Source organism: Homalodisca vitripennis, chromosome 5 (genome assembly GCF_021130785.1).
Source record: "Homalodisca vitripennis isolate AUS2020 chromosome 5, UT_GWSS_2.1, whole genome shotgun sequence".
NCBI classification, from domain to species: Eukaryota; Metazoa; Arthropoda; class Insecta; order Hemiptera; family Cicadellidae; genus Homalodisca; species Homalodisca vitripennis.
This window is the reverse complement of record NC_060211.1, coordinates 145,525,878-145,546,739: the sequence shown is the minus strand read 5'-3', so window position 1 is coordinate 145,546,739 and position 20,862 is coordinate 145,525,878.

Sequence of the window (20,862 nt, the reverse complement as noted above, 5' to 3'; positions counted from 1 at the left end):
GATATCATTATGTTCAAAATTCACGGGAAAATTTCCAATCATAAAACTTTTCTTTTTTCTGTCCCAATACAAACCAAATTTATCATCCTTCGCTCTAGGAAGGAATTTTTTACCAATTTCACCAATTATTATATCCGTTGTTCCAGGACTTATTGGTTCAACTATGGTAGAGTCTTCAATGATTCGAGGTCTAAATGGTGTTGAAGATGGTAATTTTGGCAATTCAAACTCTTCTACTTCAGATTCTGGAATTGAAATATCGGCAAATTGTCGTACAACTGGAACCAAATTCATCAAATTTTGATTATCGCTTAAAACGTTTTCAATTTTACCTTCAACATTTTTAATTGCAGAAGTTACAGGTTGATTGATTTTTTGAATAAGTTCTTGTTCTTCTTCATCCATTCGAATCTGTTCTTTAAATTCTTTGATTAATTTCTTTTCGATTTGATCAAGTTTTTTCGCCTCTTCAGAAGTTACGTTCGCCATTTATTTAGGAAAATTTTGAAACGTAGAACGTGAAACGTAAACACGAACGTTAAAACATGAACGTGGAACGTAAAACGTGAACGTGGAACGTAAAACGTGAACGTGGAACGTAAAAACGTGAACGAGAACGTGAACACGAAACGTGAAACGTGAACACGAAACGTGAAAACGTGGAACGTGAACGTGGAAACGTGAACAGATTTACCGTTTTTCTGTTATTTTCATAATGTAAATAAAAAGTAAAGATAATGTAAAAATAATTGTAACAAATATTTTATCAAGTAGATTTGTCAGACCACTGAGCAGCATTTTATATTAGAAAATTTATTCAAATATTTACCATTTTTAGGCTTCAAAGTTAGATTAATAGTTAAAAAATCCATAGTCTTCTTTCCAAATTTTATCACACAACTCAATAAAGTGGTTAAAACTCATATCAGAAACCAACATAATTGGTTTATAAATCTTTCTCGAATAGTGATCGTCTTGCTTTAAAAATACACAACATATTCAGGTTATTTCTTATAACTTGTTTATCAACCTTTGAAAAGCATTGGGAAAGATAGATACAAGATATGTTTTTTGTGACGAGACATTACGAAATATTCCTTAATAACGTCCTGATTTTCCAAAAATACAATCATCAAAAACGATTAACGAATTGGGTTTTACATTCGCTTAAACGGAACTATGTCCTCAGAAGCATTATAAAAATGTGATACCTTTTTGTTTAAGTTTTTCTCAATATTTTTTCAAATCTTTCTTGTAATTTTTTATAGGCGTCTTGTTCTAAAGATTTACTAAAAAACATACAAATTGGAATAAGGAATCAACCTATTGTAGATAAAAATTCAATAATAAAGTTGTTTTTTCCACATCCACTTGAACCAACAATTAACAATCTGATTGGTTTGATCTTTCTTATTTTCTTCAAACGTTTGAAGTTTTATCTGATCTTTTTGCTTTAAAAATTTCTCCATTTAAATAGAAGATTTTCATCTTGAAGCAACGCTTGCGAAAATGAAGCTGTTCAAGTTGACTTCAGAAAGCTCTCAATTATTTTTAAACTTGGAACATCCTATACACTTAGAGGAAGAATCAAATTATTTTATCGGTTTAAGCGGTTTTTATTCTGACAATTTTGTAATAAATATTAGTGAAAGTTCTCCTTATTGTATAGGATTTAGTGAGAAGAACATAACAAAATATTATGGTTTAAACAAAGGATATTATACCTTCGATCAAATAAAAAAATTCCCTTAAAAATTATCTGAAAACATTCAAACAATCAGATAAAATCTTTAAACTTTGACGAAAACAAGTTTGAAATGCAAAAAAATTATCTCTCTAATAAAATTCAAATAAAATCACCAGTAAGAATAATGTTTTTCAGCAATTATTGTAGATTTATTAGGGTTTGTTCAAGAAACTATTGAGCCAAATCAGGTATATTTAGGAAATAAAACGCCAAAATTTAGACCGTTTGATGTAATTGAAGTACATTGTAATCTCGTTGAACCTAGTTTTGAAAATCATACCGAACATCTTCACAAAGAATCTGAAATTTTGTACACTTTTTTTTCCCAAAATGTTGCTTATTATGGATCAAAAATCAGTGAAAAACCGAATGAAATCGATTATATTCCAATTAGAAAAAATATTAAAAGAAGAATTCAAAAAATCGTTCTAAACTATACAAAGACTCTGAGGGAAATTTATTAAATAATGAGAGTAAAACAACAATATATTTAAGATTGTCGAAAGAATGATGAATCAAGGGGGGGAACGAATCGTTTCATTACCTTCAAATTTTCAAGAAAACAACTTTTGAATGTATAAATTACAAGAGTCTATGCCATAGACCCTTTCAAAATCTTCATCCTGACACTATTTTCGTTAATGAATCTGGGCTTTATTCTCAAAATAAAAATTACTAGTTAAATTTTTTTTTTCTATCTAAATGGAGTCAGTTGTGAATCTACTCAAATTTCAATAATAAAGAAATTTTAACATTTGTTGACGAAAATAAATGAATTTTGGTTTAAGGCGAAAGATGTTGCAGAGGTGTTAGAATATAAAGATACGAAGAAAGCAATTAAAGAACATGTCAAAGAAAAATATAAAAAAAAGCTTCGAAAACATACATTCTGAAGGTAGGGGTGTGATTCGCCCCCGCCTTCAAACTTTAAAAAAAAACACTGTTTTCATCAATGAAGCAGGCATATATTCTTTAATCTTGAAATCTAAAATGAAAATAGCAGAAATGTTTTCAAGATTGGGTTTTAGAAGAAGTTTTACCAAGTATTCGTAAATTTGGTGTGTACAAAACTTGAAAACGAAAATAAGCAGTTAAAAGATGAAATAAAACAGTTACAAATTTTCAGGTCAAATGAAAATCCTTGAAAATAGAGAATCAAGAATTGCGAATGGAATTAATGAAGAGAGATATGGTATGTAAAGATTTTGATAAGAAAAAAAACACCATGTTTTTGTGTTAATTAAGAAGAATCACATGTGGGAATGGCCTTATTACGTTTATCAGAGCTCAGAAACGAGAAATACCAAACCGATTAAAACATCTAAAAATAAATTATCCTGAATTAGAGATTTTGTTCATTGATGACGAACCAAATTCTATCAATCTGTATAAACCAAATGAAAGAATCTTTGAATATTTTATACAACGGAAATCATTTTACTACAAATATGGCAGAATCTCGACTGATTTATAGAATATCTAAATTACACGATGAAAATGTTTCTAAATTTTAACTAAAAACTCTCGATTTATTATATTTTGTTTGTAAATGTTTAGCATAACTAGGTAAACCATCGTAGAATTTTTTTTTCATATTCACAAGGCATTTCGTTTTTATAACTTTCGCTGAAAATTTTTTTAGCACAATCTTTGCAAAAAGCATCTTTTCTATCTTTACTATAACTGCCAGTTATTAAATTCAGAAATATTTTTTAATTTCTTTACAAAAGTAACACTTTTTCTCTTCTAAAGTTAATTTGTTTCATTTTATTATATAATTCCTTACAATAAACAGTCTTTTCTATTCTCTTCTTGACACTTTGTACATTTCTTTTGAGACTCCATTTATATAGAAAAAATTATTACACGATGAAAATGTTAAACTCTTAACTTATGATATTTGGTTTGTAAATGTTTTTGATAATTATTTAACCATTTTATAGTTCTTCCCACATTCACATTGAGTTGAGTATCTTCATAATATAATCTATGGTGATTCTTCTTTACACAATCTTTACAATATGAGTCTTTCTTATCTCTACTATAGTGATCACTATTAAACTCTGAAATTTTTTTAGTTTCTTTACATTTAAGACATTCTTTATCTTCCCAAAGTTAATTTTTCTATTTTATCATATAATTCTTTATGATATTCCCTTTCACAATCTTTGCAATTATAATGCATTCCATCTTTCCTATTTTTATCTTTATAAAATTCATTTTAAATCTTTAAATTCTTTGCACTTTGTACATTTCTTTTGATGCGCCATTTATATATAGAAAATTTATATTACAGTTTTGACTTCTTCAATTTATATTCATAAAACTTTCCGGTTATTTCTTCATTATTTAAATCTTTTATTTATACTATAAGTTATCAGGATCTGTGTTATTAATTTGATAAATCACAAAGATTTCTCTTGACCAATTGTTTCTTATATTTGTTCGAAAATGTTTGTTTTTTACTAACAATTCCTACATGATCATTGACTTTAAATTTAGTTTTCGTGTGAATTTCTGGTGGAACATACTTAAAAAACCGACTCTAATAACTCTTTTTCTGCATCTTTATCTACGTCTTTAGGCTTCATTTTGATTGTGCTATGAACAGTATCGTTTATATTTCTTTACGACGATTTCTTGAAGAATATCGATCCATTTAAAGTTTTTATTAATCTCAAAAAGAACCTTCATTCTTTCATTTTGAGTTCTGTTATATCTCTCTACAATACTTGATTTCTCTTCGTTTTCAGTATGATAAATCTTAATGTTTGTATTTCCTCAAAACATCGTTAAATTCTTTATTTTTAAACTCTAAACCCTTATCTGTATGAAGTAGGTTAGGAGGTTTGTGATTGATCCTTATGGCATCTTTTACTATATCTTCGAAAGCTTTTGAAATATCCTTGCCGTTTTTTCTTTTGATAGCTCTTGACCAAGCAATATTTTGAGAAAGTATCAATAAACATTTAACATATACTTAAATCCATCATTTTGATCTGAATAGTTAGACCATTATAACTAAAATCTGCTGCCCATAAATCGTCAATTCCTAATGTTATAATTTTTCTCTTTTTAAACTTCTTTCGTACCGGTGCATGAATTTCTCTAGCTTCAATCTCTATCTCATCTTTAGTCTTCAATTCTTGCTTAACAGGTTTTGGATTTGGGCTTCTTTATAAAACTTACTCTTGTTTGTCTTGACATTTTGAACATTTTGCAGCAATTCTATACAATCCATTTTGAGTTTGAACGAATTTTTGAATCTATATTTTTCGTTTTCTTTTTACACTTGTGACAGTGAATTAAATCATCTTCCATTTACATATCAAAGTTTCCAAGTTTATTTAATTCGTCTAATATATCAGATTTTGCTTCATTTTTATAGCCATATGGTACTGTAATCGATCTTATTTTCTAGGACAATTCTCTCTATCATCTTTAGCGTTCAGTGCCAGCTTGTTTATGGTAACAGTGTACAACTCATGTTTATAACTTTTGATGACTGTCATCTCCCTAAATTCTTCTTTATCTTCGAACAAACATCTCTTCCAAGTTTTCGATATTTATTGTTTTATTTACAACGCTTCTCTTAATTCCTTTACACCTAACTGGGTTTTTATCTAGATATTTGTACGAGTACATCTTAGACCTTAAACCACAAAATTCTTCTAAAACTTCGCTATTTTAACTCATCTTTGAAATTTTCCCTATTACCTTCTTATTTTTAGTAGTGAAACATTCATGATCTTTTGGATAATCACTTGTATCAAAGTCATCTATATTTTCTTTAATAATTTTTAAAAGGATCTCGTTTCAATTCTAGAAAATAACTGTTCTGTATCCATGTAACACAGATTCAAATCTGGATCAAACTTCTTTAATTTGTTGTAATAAAACTCCGTACATTAGCAATTTTGAGAGGTCGAGAACTGAAAATCCTATGTAAATCGGTTTGTTAAATTTAAAACCTTTTGTTTGTACATGTGACTCGCTATACAGTTGTCGTCAAAGATGTTAAAGCATTTGAAATTTGTTTTCTTAGCTTGGTTTCATTGAAAATTCTTCATTTCCAAGCTTAATATCACATCTGTTTCTCACATTTTCCATAGATTTTCCAAAAACTGAGTTGTTCATCAGCTTATAAAAGTCCTTTTCAAAGTCGCTTGTAGCTTTGGTTCTCATGTTTGTGTTAAAATCAATGTATTCTTTCATAAAAGGCTTCTGATCGAATGCAATAACTCTATTCACATGTTTTCAAAATCATACCTTGTTCCAAATAGAACTTCAAATTTCTCGAATGAACAACGTATTCAGTTTTATCCAGTAGAGTTGTGCAAAGTTTGTTTTTTTAAAATGTTTCTGGAGCAAGAGGTAAATCCTTGTGATGTTCATGCAAATTTGTTGGATATTCCAAGATCAACTTCGAGAATATAGCCATAATCTTCGTCGCCAGTGAGTTCTAAAATTGTTTCTTGCCACTCTTCTTTTGTATACGTTTTAGGATCCATCCACTTGATATCACTAAACGGCAGTTTTTGCATAAGACCATACCCATAAAGGTTGTTTGCATCGAGATAGAGTAAATAGTTTTCGGGCTTTGTCTTATCAAAATCTTTTAAATATTTGTTATTTGCTTTCACATATCGTTTAATACACTGAGAAATGCCCCCGCGAATGCCTTTTTCAATCATCAAATACATATTAATAATCGTTAATTAGCTGAAGCTCAATTTTCGTTAATTTTAACATTGCGTCCCATGCGAGACTGGGAGCTGTTAGATAGTGTGCCGGATCGAGTTTATAACAATTAAGGCAAATGTTTCTGAAATTTTCGAATATATCAGCAAGCAATAAAACATCTTGGATATTGTACAAATCAGAGTAATTTCCAAGATTTTTCTCTTTTAATTTGTTCCAAACATTTAAAGTAGTGTTGAAAATCTTTCTCAGATATGCTCTCGTCTGTCAAAAGGGAATAGAAATCTTGAATTCTCAATTCTTCTGTGTAATCAAGTTTTTCAATACTGTCGATAAATTCATAGGGAAATATTCCTTTTCCAGATAGAATTTTAAAGATTTCTTCGTCGTCATTTGGCTGTCTTTTTAGAATTATCTCATTCAGTCCCATCTTGTATAAAATGATTTGTATGTTTGAAGTCTTCTTTCTTTAGATTTTTCGCTAATTTTTCAATAGACGAGGCCATGAATCTGAACGTGTCTACAAACGAAAACTTGAATGAATTTTCTTGGCTTATCACCTTCGAATTCATAGCCATATCCAGAATTTACAGAATAATTTATATATTTTTCATCGGTGTTTGCAATCAAATCAACATTTTCCATATTGTTTAGCCAATTCTTTTATGTACAAATGAGTATCGTAATTTGACATATTGTGGCAGAAAACGGGAATATTCTGAGGAAATTTCAAATTTAGATTGCAACATGCATGAGCTGCGCCTCGAAACTTGCCGGTTAAATGACAATGATCTCTCACTTTATTATAACTCTTATCTTTCCAACTATCAGGAGTAAAACCATACTGAATTGACCCAACACCATAAGCAGACCATTCACAGATATGACAAACGTTTGAATTTTGATACGAAATTTCTTCTTCTTCTGTCAATTTCATAGGTTTCATGTTCTTAGAATTATATTTTTTCGCTATGTATTTCGATAATTTATTGAGTTCTTCAAACAATTTTGTCGGGACGTTTTTTCAAATCTTCTTCATTTTTGGCACGATAACATATCGGTTTTGTACATGCGATTGGTCACATTCGACACTAAATATAGAGTAAAACCATAAGGAATGTGCCTCTGAATCTTGGTTGTAGTCGATCTTTGTGGATTGTTCTTGCATGTCGGAATTTTTTCTAATATGCTCTCAAAGTCCATATAAATAACGTACGGATGGCTAAACTTCTTTTGATAATTAGTGAATTTAGTTGTTTGACCAGGAAAACGGCATAACTGGTTTACAAACTTCATGTTGCCTTACAAATTTCTAAATGATCAGCTAAAGCGCTAGATTTGTAGAAATGGCTTAAAACATCTTCTACAGAGAAATTTTTTATTTTTACACTTAGATAACTGAGAAAAATACAAGTTTGTTTAAATCTGTTATCAAAACATAATGAGATTTTTCATCTTGTTTTACATACAATAAATTGATTTCTAATTTGGCGTCATAAACTTCTGAAATTTTGCAACGGAACAATATTGAGTTTTTCATCAAAACTATAGACATTTACAGACATTGTTCGGATAATTATACTTTGCTTTACTGCTTCGTTTTTCAAATAATTTGTATATCTTTTAAGAGACATAGGATAGTCGAACCCAGAAAATATTTCATCGTTCACGAATTTTTTGTATTGCTTTGCGCGTTCACAGTCTCTTTCGGGTTTTTCAATAGCACATCTGATTGAGTAAATAAAGCAAAAATCATCTTTATTTTTTATATTTACACAAGCTTTCTTTACCTTTGATATCTCTGGGGGTAAATCGATATATGATCCTGCGTTCATAAATTTCGTGTTTATTAAGGCTCTCAAAATCAGTTGTTTACAACGTTTAAATGACCACCCTGATCCTCTATTTGGATGATTTGTTTGTTCTCGATGGGTTAATTTGTTAAACTGTTTAGAAATAAAGTCGTTTACATCGAAGATTTCGTCTGATTTTATAGTAAAATACATTGGGCAAAATTTGCGGTTCACCGTTCACTAAAGTTCGTTCATATTCACATTCCAAAGAGATATATCCTTTACTGTTTTTCACAGTTCTTGAAATTTTTTCTATTAAAACTCTTAATCTCTGGCCGCAAAAATAGAAAGATATTTGTAAAGTGGCATGAAATTATCGTTTAAATTCTGTTAAAATGTATTGCTTGAAAAGACCGTGTATAGACGATAAAACTTCTACATCAATGATATTTTCAGATTTGTGTTTATCAATTTCTTCGATCATTTCAGACTTTGTTTTATCATTAGTTTCGATAGCCAATTTTTCAGCGATTGAATTAATTTTTTCATCATTAAATAGATTGAGATTTTTCTTATTTTCAACTTTGAAATTTCTCTTTAATTCTCGTAATTTGTTTCAATATTGAACATCTTTTTCGTGATCGTCAATTTGATTTTCTTTGGCCCATTGTCTTAAATGATTCAATTCCTTGTTAGTAAATGTCTTTGTTCTTTAAGTGAATCTTTGAGTTGTAATGTCATCGAAAGTTTCTTCTTAAAATTTCTTTTTTGCAGAATGGACATGACATTTTGTCACCCGCCATTTATTAAGGGAAATATTTGAATGCTTCAATTTTCACTATTTAGTAAAAATATCTTTTTTATTAAGGAAAAATCAACTTTTATGGTTAAAATCCGCAATAATTCAGTAGATTTTAAGGATTTTTCAAAAAACTCTAGTGTGTTTGCACATTAAGATGCGCGATTTTGACCCTAAAAACCGTGTTTTAGGGTCAAAACCCCGGGATTTTGTATTTAAAAAAATGTTGATTTTCAATTTTATTACTAAATTTTCTTCCTACTAAATAATGGAGCTACTAAAGGAGCTGAATGAAGTTGGTGAACTAAGATTCAAAGAGTAATAAGAAATTAATGGAATTAGAAGAAAAAAAGAAATATAAGATTTTGAATTTGGAGAAACTGAAAGATAAATTTGGGATGACTATAATTGCCGAGTTAGAAGATTATAAAGTACACTTGCCGAACAGATTTTTGACTGTTTTGGATGAAAAAAAAAGGATTAAAGAATTGAATAAAAGAGAATTCCACTTGATTGTTACTGGAAAGAAGACTATTAAAGATAAAGACTGTGTTACAATTAACTTTGTAGAATAAAGATTTTGAAGATTTGACAGCTTAAGAAAGTAGAAAGCAATAGATTCGGGTATTGTTTGATTTTTACAGATTCGTTTATTATCCTTTAGACAGTATTTTCCGTTGGTTTTCTGTTTACTCCAAAAAGTGCGCTAGAACCCTCATATTCATATCTACTTATAAATATCTATATATTTCACACAAATATATATATATATATTTGTGTGTGTGTGTGTTTGTGTGTATATATACAATTTTTATTAATTAATCATGCATCATTGACCTTACTCACAATACTTTATGTTATCAACTCATTCAGAGATTTTGTTTGCGTACTATGTTTTTTACTTATCGTAATACATACATTCAACGAAACTGACAGGAGTTTAAACCATAAATGTAATATTTAAGATATACAAATTCAAAATAGTGTCTTCTAAAGTTTTGATTGTTTAGATACCTGAGCTGTAATGCACAAAATGTTATTTTCTATAAATGCCATACCAGTTATTAAAACTTATTATGATTATCTATCATAATGGTTCCTAACTTTGAAAACATATATTGATTACCTATTTTGAATATTTATAACAGTATTGGTACAAAATTAAATTAAAAACACGAAGATTACTAACGCAATGATACGTTTTTTATCAATGGTCCACTGTAATGTGTTGACTTAGTCACTACTTTTACGCAAAACAATATACAGTTATTAGACAAATTAATATATAAAATTTAAATGTATGAAAAATTTAATTTTGAAACCTATATTATGAAGCACACACCTCGTTGTTAATTAATATTTTGCTAAATACAAAAAGTACCCTTGTACATTTTTATTGTCTTCTACTTGTTAATGTTCCTGGATTTTATTAAAAATAATCTCATCCCTTCACGTGATAGAAGCTCTTTTAAATCCAATTTAAGTCGTTGATACTAAAGGATTAGCTTGTATCACTTGATCACTGCACCTTAATGTCTGCCTTCCATATAAGAGCATGGATAAAGAGTTATTAATTTCAAAGTATAAAACATTAGGAACATCAGAGTATAAAACCTACAACCGTTATTATACTTGCTCTTTGATGCCAAGGTCACAGTAATATGGAACTGAAGTTTCTCGTGAAAGAAACTTACCATTTAATTCTGTGTAAGCTGAGATATCCATTGTATTAACAGGACTGTATTGGTAAAATTACGCTGACCAGAAGATTAGTCTTTGTTGGCCTCGGCTGATGATTTTATGTGATAGTCCCAAGCTAGAAATATTTGATTGGTTAAACCAAGAGAATTAAATGGAAGTAAATCCGTATAAAATTGTTTAAGATGATTTTTACGGATATTCAAAAATGTACTTGAGCTGTCTATTGTCTGACGTATAGTCTTTTTGTAAGTACATTCATTAAGGAAAGCTAAATGGTGGATTTCCTAATTATCAGTGGGATAAGATATTTGGCAGAAACTTTATGGTGGTATTAGTGAAATTTTGTATAGTCAAAGTGTAACCTACCTATTACAAAAACAATAAAGGGTGATCAGTTCATAGGACATAGTTTGGGTCTTTACCTTTGCCATCCAGATACTTTACACGTAGAAAAACTTATTTCTGTAATTATAAAAAATTGCAACTGTCCTGTTGACTGAATGTAATACCACATTTCTAATCTCCAACAATTACATCTGCTAGGGTTTTAAAAATTAAGACAGAATGTTCATCTAGATGGATAAGAATTATTTCTGAAGGATCACTCAACTGCTTTGCTAATCACCTTAGTAATATCGGAAAAAAAATAATATCGAAATAGAATTATCCTGGTTTCTTGAATCTATAAACAATTTCCGAGTAAATAATTTGAAAGGAAACAAAGCACAATGAGGTCAAGTTGACTTTGCAATAAAGTTATGTGAAAGTCATCTTATGTGCTTAACTTTACAAAAACAAGACAGAGGTTTAAAGAGGCAGCAACGCCAATTGTGACTCCTTGAGCAAGGGTGCCAGGTAGGTCACCCTCATAAACACCGTTTGATGTCCGAGTTCTTTTACAGCGTACTATTGTCATTCGGTATACTTAAGTTAGTTTGTATTTTAACTTAGATGAAAAACATAAAACCAATATTTAAGACTTTTTTATTGATTTGTGAGGCCTTTCAACAGCGAGGCTGTCTTCTTCAGACACATCACAAAAGACTTTTGTGATGTGTCTGAAGAAGACAGCCTCGCTGTTGAAAGGCCTCACAAATCAATAAAAAAGTCTTAAATATTGGTTTTATGTTTTTCATCTAAGTTAAAAGTGACCAATATAAGCTCCATCTACAGCATTAGTTTGTATGTAGCTTTACTTAAAGAAGAAATTTAATTTCCTTATTAAGTGTTGTTTGTATTCTGTTCAACAAAAAACAGCGTCAACAGTCTTAGAAAAGATTGCTATGACGGTTAACAAATTTAATCTTTAACTTACTATAGTTTACGAAATATTATCATCAAGATTATAATACAGCAAATATGTAAACTTTGTTCCTTATTTAAATTTCAAGATGGAGATTGACGGATTTGCTTTTGTCCTGTAAGAATTATGAACAAACAAACTAAAAATGATACCTACTTCTTTTGAAATATGTATTGTTGACAATGGAGTAGTTGAACGGATAAAACTTTTCTTCTAATAATGTTTTATACCGTTACATTTTTTAAGGTACCAGTGACAGATACAAAATCTTTTGATTTCTACCAAAATTTAAATAGTAGATCCACAAAAGTAATGCCATCAAACGAATTGTCTTTAACAAAAACGGTAAAGGGGGCAAATGCCAGATATTAGATGTATCATATTAGCTAAATGGGCTTGTTAATTCCTTACATGTTACAAACAGTCTAATATAATATTCTTTGAGTAAAAACTTTCTTTTGTAATTCGAAACACTCTAGCTTGGCGGAACTATGTCCAAGGAATTGACACGTGCAAGTTTCATGTGTCTGGTTATAGTAACGTGCATCACCGTAAAACGTAATTAAACAAAGACTATCATATTTAATAAAATTAACTGTAACCTGGTTACAGAAAAAAAATAAAATAGTAATATACTAATACTAATAATATGAAAATAAAAAAATAATATACTTGACCTGTTTATATTTCAAAAAATGTAGATTGCAAATCGCTACTGTTTATTTCGCTATTAAAATATTTTTTATCCTTTAGTTTTTCATTAAGACTGTAAAACTTATATGCCATTTGGCTTTTGACTCAGTTTTATGGCTGTTCTGTTATATGGTGGTTTTATAGATAATCATTCTTTACTACCTAGATGTATGTTGTCGTCGTCTATTCTTTTTTTTGTGGCTAAGATAGCTCTCGTTTATGTGAATATCTCAAAACTTGTGTGGGTTAAATGACAGAACAAAAATTATTCCTATCTAATTTATTATTATGACACGTACTCATTTTTGGTAGTAACTTTTACGTGACAAATTAGGGAAGTCTGCAGAAAATCTAGCGAAGTTCAAATATCAAGTGACCCTTGTTTAAAACTTCACTTGTTCATAGGTTCAGACAGACAGCTACGGGTTTTTAAGACCTCTTGAATTATTGATTTTATAAATTAAATAAAAAACTAGAGCTCAATAAATTATAGAAACGTATCAATACGTTTAAGATATTTTCTATTCAGATTTTTTTTATAAGAATAAAATTTTTAGGTAATGCAGATGAACAGTAAGTAGTAAATTCAGTAATATTAGAAATTTTGAAGTCATATCTACATGAAAACTCTTTAAAAGAAGCTTGGTGTTGTATATAAAAAATTACATAAAAGAAGAAAATATTTTTGTTAGTTAAAACTGTATGCAATTTCCTTGGTCAATATCCCGTTTAACACTTTTTATGAAGTTGTATATCACTTCTAGTTTTAAGTTATTCAATATAAGATTTTTTTAAAGTTATTCATTACGTAAAAGTAATAATTATTTAAGAGAATAAGACCATAAGACGTGCGAATATTCAGAAATGAAAATGTATAATATAAATATATAATACATAAAAAATTCATACCCACAAAGATAGCTATTGAACGTAAGGACATCCAAATTTTCTTGAGGATTATTAAAAGACTAACCAAAACTACCATCTTAAATGGTTTACTAAGTGCTCTTTGTTTAAAGTTCGTTGTTAGACATAGATGGCTTGAAAGGATAGTAGGATTTCAGATATTTACCATCATTATATTTTACAAAAAGAATAACAGCCTAATCCACAAACAATTTTAAAACTAAAAAGGTCACATATCAAAACCTTTTAGTGGCAGTCTATCGCCGTACTTTCTACTTTTTAAAGCTTTTATGTATTATATATTAGGATGTTTGACGCCTGGAGAGGAAAGTAAATTTTAATCCTTAAAACTTAGTGCTAAACTTTTGTAATTTTTTTTACCATCGAAAAATATTCAAAATCCTACGATTATCATTAACTGGTTGTCATATATTTTTTATTTATTCTCAATTTAGTGAATGTATCTTAAGGAGGAAACCTGTGAATAGCGTTTTAATTCAACCAGTCACAATCCATTATAATCATGCCATTTCCGGAAAATGGCCTTGACAAAACGTTAAACTTTGAGACTGGCCCCTACTAAAAGTCAGTACAAGAAGAGTTAAAACTCACTATCCTTCCTCCCACACAAACACAGTGCAGAGCGGATATCGACAACACTCGCTCCAGATTTATGGGTACACTCTCACTTGACAGGGACCCGTGCTAGTAAAACTCACTGCCCTTCCTCCCACACAAACACAGTGCTAGAGCGGATATCGGCAACACTCGCTCCAGATTTACGGGTACACTCTCACTTGCCAGGGACCCGTGCTAGTTAAACACTGCCCTTCCTCCTACACAAACACAGTGCAGAGCAGATATCGGCTACACTCGCTCCAGATTTATGACACACTCTCACTTGACAGGGACCCGTGCTGAATGTCAGCTGCCGAGAATATCACCTGAGGCCACTTCTTTATAAAACACTTCGTTCTTTAAATAGGGACTGCAGGAATATACCGTGGTGGTACTTATTCATCTTTTTTACCAAATGTATTAAGTCAAACACAAACATTTCAACCAGAACTTACAACTTCAAATTATGAACAAGCAAAGTTTTTTAATCACACAAAATCTTTTGGAAATGTCAAGGATCTTCAAATTTGAAATTATGAATTCCATCGTTTTTAAATACTGTACTGTACTATTGTTTTAATTTCTAGATTTAGTTTCTTAATATTTAACAAATCATCTGACAGGATGCTACAATATTTAACACTATCCTTTGTATAATTCCATATGTAAAATTTGTTTATACAAGGACTGTTATTTGCTCCATAATTACTCTCATAACTGAGCAATTGGGTCTATATCTCAAGTTAGAAAAATCTCGCTAAGGTAATTTTATTGATAGGGATTTTTGGCTCCCTACCCATTTTAGTTTGTTTTTTTTACCAAATTACGCATTCCCTTGGTTTCCATCAATATCAGATTCATCATCAGTTTTGTCTTAGGGAACTTTTTCCATCCAAAACCTTTTTAAACATTTAACATCAGTGACTGCTGCATTTATGAAAATTAAGTCATGTCAACTGGCATAAAACTGTACTATCTATTACATGAATAGGCCTATGGTAAATATTACACCCAAAGTTAATGCCGAAATACAAATGAAGAATTTCTAGCTAGTTCATATATAACTATAGTATATACGTTTAAAATTAGATAAATTTTATTATTAATTTGCCGGCTTGTTTGTCCAAGTGATAGCTAGCTCATACATGACGCATAATTGTATCATTATATTAAAGGCATGCATCTATAATGGATCGTCGTTTATCCTCTTTATCGCAAGCAGTAAGTATACATAGCCGTAGCAGGTTTTTGATGTACGCCGGTATATTTACGCCACCTGGTACACAAAGGAGCGTGTTAAGAGGTTGTTACGTTACTACCGCAAGTTTATGAGCCCACACTCGGTAAACACAACACCTGGCACATGTTTTGTTCAGTTTAATTGTCTGATCTCATCTTGACGGTCCTCCTTTCTGGTTATGTTCACTACTTCGGATTTATTCAGGGTCCTGGAGAATTATATCCTCAGCCACATGTGCATGGCAATAGTTTTTTATAGGTGTTTTAAATATACAAACTTAGTTTGGTGACTGTTCTTGTGGAATAGTAAATAATCTTTTAATAGAAAAGAATTTAATTAATTAAAATAGCGCTTTCGCCGGTTAAGGCATCATCAGTTTGTCATTGTTTACAGAAAAAAAACATGTGTAAAATAGAATAAACATATGATAAAATAGAATAAAATTTAAAACTAACTGTAAAGACCAAAAACCTACTTACTTCCACCAAGGATACAAAGCAGAAAATAGTAAATAATCTTCAAATCGCTTTACTATAAACGATCTGCTGTGTATAATTAAAGTTTGATAGTTCAATTATTAATCATCAATCTAAATCCAGTTTGAATTGCAATAGGCCGATCCACTATATAGACTCGTACTAAAGTTACAGGATCTGAGGCGCAATGTTATGAATTGCTGATGAAATTCCTACTTACCTCGGAAAGTAAGCTTGTAAGGACGCAAACCCGTTCTTATTGTATCAGACTTTGATGTTCTAAATAAGTTATCCCTACACAAAGGCTTTGACAAGTTACACATTCCAAAGAACCAATAAAATGTGGTAAAGCAAAGATTGAATTTGATATTTGTGCGGAAAAGGATATTTCCGTCATTTTCCGCATTAGCACAGCAATAATTTGAAATCCTTACGACGCCATTATATAAAGTTGTTACAGGGAGTACTGCACGTGCTCATTATTGAATCTGTGCGCTACAACACGTAGCATAAAAAATTTTGTCATATATATATATATATATATATATATATATATATATATATATATATATATATATCAATATGTATTCTCTTTTATGTAGAAATTAAAAAAAAACCAAATATTGGCAAACTCTTAATGTCTAAAGCATACTTCTTCAGATAACAATATATATATATATATATATATATATATATATATATTTATATATTACTATATATGTGTGTGTGTGTGTTGCGTGCGAGCGTGTGTGTGTGTGCGTGTGCGTCGCGCGCGCGCGTGTGTGTGTGTGTGTGTGTAAGTCATTGTGTCCTGATGACAGATAGACGGACAGGACAATCTTACAGAAAATGTGTACATCCCTGAATCACAAAAAGGTACCAGCCTACCAAGTGCCAAGCTTCAATACCGCTCAGCCAAATTTCATGACTAGACAACACCACCGTAGAACTTACTCTTGTCTATTTAGAAATTATATGTTTATACAAAAATTCTACACATAATACCTTTCTCGAGATTATTTTGCAGATAGATATCTATATGTGCCAAGTCCATGTTTGCTACGCCACATACAGAAATGTCATTGTACACTTTTTGTTTCCAAACTTATTATGTCTGCAGCTGTCTCGTTGCCACCATGGTTTGCCATAGGATCAATGTAAAACTATTCACTAACGCTTAGCCAAATCTCATAGGGTGACATTCACCATAGTCATTTAATAGAAAAACTTCTTATGAAATTTCAAGTCAATAGGTTGGACTGTTTTTGAGATTCCGTGCGGACGGACAGACTTATACACAAGCAGACTGTAATGAAATTTTTTTCTGTCCCCATAGTGATATTCTTCTTCCAGTTTACTTGAGTTAGTTATTATTTAATGTAGAAAACAATCATGTTTTGAGATATTATAAATTACTTGCTAAATTAAAATCAAATTAATCTTCTAATTAATGGAAAAGTGTGTAATAGATAATAGGAAAGTTCTATTATTCATTTCTCTATTAGATGCTTTGTTGTTAATAGAAAATTTAAATGTAGATTAATTGTTTACGAGTGACACAGCATACCCATATATAAATTATTACATTTTAATACTCGTAGTTTGAGTTTGAAGAGCCATACATATTTTTTTTCTAAGAGACGTATTCTAACGACCAGACTATTTTGGTAAGTTCACGCGATATTATAGAGTATCGATGATAAGGTATTACCTGAGATAAACCACATCGCCGTATCGGCCTGACTATAAGTTATATCGCATAATCTATGCAGTGTTAAATAACACGCCACATGCCACAGTGAAGACGATTTACATGACCTTACATCTCCCTAAATACAATTTTTACACACACGCTCAATGTATTAAACCTTGTAGGGTAGCGATAAGGTAATTATGGCGATACAACACCTTGCAGTATCAGTCTTATCATACGTTACACCTATATTCTGCACAGCATGCCACTATGCTACATGCCACAGTGCTGGCGGTACACCACCTCACTTTATCAGTCTTACCATTACGTTACACCTGTACTCTGCACAGCGTACAGTGGCATGCTACATGCCACAGTGCTGGCGGTACACCACCACACTTTATCAGTCTTACCATACGTTACACCTGTACTCTGCACAGCGTACAGTGGCATGCTACATGCCACAGTGCTGGCGGTACACCACCACACTGTATCAGTCTTACCATACGTTACACCTGTTACTCTGCACAGCGTACAGTGGCATGCTACATGCCACAGTGCTGGCGGTACACCACCACACTTTATCAGTCTTACCATACGTTACACCTGTACTCTGCACAGCGTACAGTGGCATGCTACATGCCACAGTGCTGGCGGTACACCACCACACTTTATCAGTCTTACCATACGTTACACCTGTACTCTGCACAGCGTACAGTGGCATGCTACATGCCACAGTGCTGGCGGTACACCACCACACTTTATCAGTCTTACCATACGTTACACCTGTACTCTGCACAGCGTACAGTGGCATGCTACATGCCACAGTGCTGGCGGTACACCACCACACTTTATCAGTCTTACCATACGTTACACCTGTACTCTGCACAGCGTACAGTGGCATGCTACATGCCACAGTGCTGGCGGTACACCACCTCACTTTATCAGTCTTACCATACGTTACACCTGTACTCTGCACAGCGTACAGTGGCATGCTACATGCCACAGTGCTGGCGGTACACCACCACACTTTATCAGTCTTAGCATACGTTACACCTGTACTCTGCACAGCGTACAGTGGCATGCTACATGCCACAGTGCTGGCGGTACACCACCTCACCGTGTCGGCATGACCATACTTTACACCGTATATTCTGTAAAACGTACAGTATCATGTCATAATGCTGGCGGTACACCATCTATCTGTGTTGGCCTGACCATACGTTACACCGCATATGCTGTACAGCGTACAATAGATCGCCAAAATTCACATTGAAGAAGATGACATTTATTCTCCGTAAACACACTATTTACACTAACGTTCGGTGATTTCCACCTCACACGGTGTCAACTACTTTTCTAGAATAATTAATTTTACACGCCCTCATGTACAACTACATAAACGTTATGCATCAATAAATTCTATTATAGTGAAAAATTAAATATTAAAAATAGTATTACATGTCGTGTGTAACAGACCAGTTTGAGTTGAGCAAAGTTTCTGATCACAATTCTCCTTTCCTTACTGAATATTCCCGTAATAAGTAGATACTGGCTCCGTAAATATATATATATATATATATATATATATATATATATATATATATATATATATATATATACAGTGTATAGTTTCTAGACCTTCCGTTTTGTGTGTTTGACTATGACTATCACAAAGATCTTAGAAAATCTTAGATGGTTTATGTGTACATAATTTAAAAGGCTATTCAAGCGTAGAAAAATATCGCATATCGCACTTAAAGAGCTTGCTCCGTTATAAAATTATTCCTTATGAGGAATTAAAGTAAGGCTCCAAAGAAAGTCGACAACAAAGAAGCTCAGAACATCGCCTACTTTCTTTGGATCTCTGCAGATAAACATGACTACAGATTCCAGGAGTCAACTTTTCGACAGCGTGAGATACCAGAGGCTGCAATAATAGGAGGTTGTACTTGAGCTAAACTCAAAATTAAAATTGTAAACATCGATATTAGAAATGCAAAGTTGCATCCAATTGTACTTGACTACGTAAAATTTGAATTTCTATAACTAAATATTCCGTTGTACTATGCAAATTGTAGACACAATCAAATTATTTGAATAAATTCCTGCTTTGCTGCTTTATAAACTATTATAAGTTTTCGCATGATTTACTCATAGTTTGGTTTTATATTTAGTATGTAAATATTCAGTTACATTAACAATTCCAGCTCCTAACTAAACATACTATAACTGCAACAGTGCAGAAAATAAATCTCAAATCTCTACACAAATAAAGAAATAATGAACGTGAGATAATGTGATAAAGTGATTCCAGCATTAAATTATGAAAACTGCAACTAGTTTTACGAGATAATTATACTTCTCACTGAGTTTTTAATTAACCTTTAAAACGGAGTGTAATTTATTCAACAAAGCTGCTAATTTAGATAGTAAGTAATTAATCTGACCCTGAGCATAAGTTTAAATCGGTATTTTAACGACGCGTTTGCAAATATTACTCATATTGTTTACGATTCATCCCATATATTTGTGTCGCCTAGATAGTTAATTACCCATATTAAAAATTCAAATTTGTTGTTAAAATGTTTATATTGGAAATTGCGTAATTTAATGAGCATTAACAAAGTCTAAACTCAAGCAGCTGGCAAAACGTCTCTCCAGTCAGGTTTTGCTAGAGGCTTTGTTTTATTTTAGGTTACACTGAGTTTAATTATAGTTATTACAAGTCCCTCTGTAAAACCCCTGAGCATTAGGAAGCAGCACAATATTTCGAAAGCAAAACCCAGCTAAAGGCTAAAATTGTGTATGAATCATATTATCTACATAAGCAAGATAACGTTCGGTAACGGTGTATGTCCAACCATGGCATTAGGCTGAGCGTTATGAAACCTACTAGTCCGCGGAATATCTAAGGTTTGAACCTTACATACATGTATGAGGTTTTCTAAGGGGTTAAAACTATCAGGAGCCGAGAAAATTTTTATATCTCTTTATATCTGCCTGTCTGTATGCGTGACATTTCAAGAGCAAAATTAAGCTTTGCATTTGAATTTTTTATCTGACAAACATTTTATTTCTACATAGGCAATCTTGAGTTCGATGGCCTTCGTTTTAGAATTGAAGAAGACTTTTACGCTACACTGGCTTTTGCTTACTTCTATGTTGATTAATTTCATGACAATTAATAAA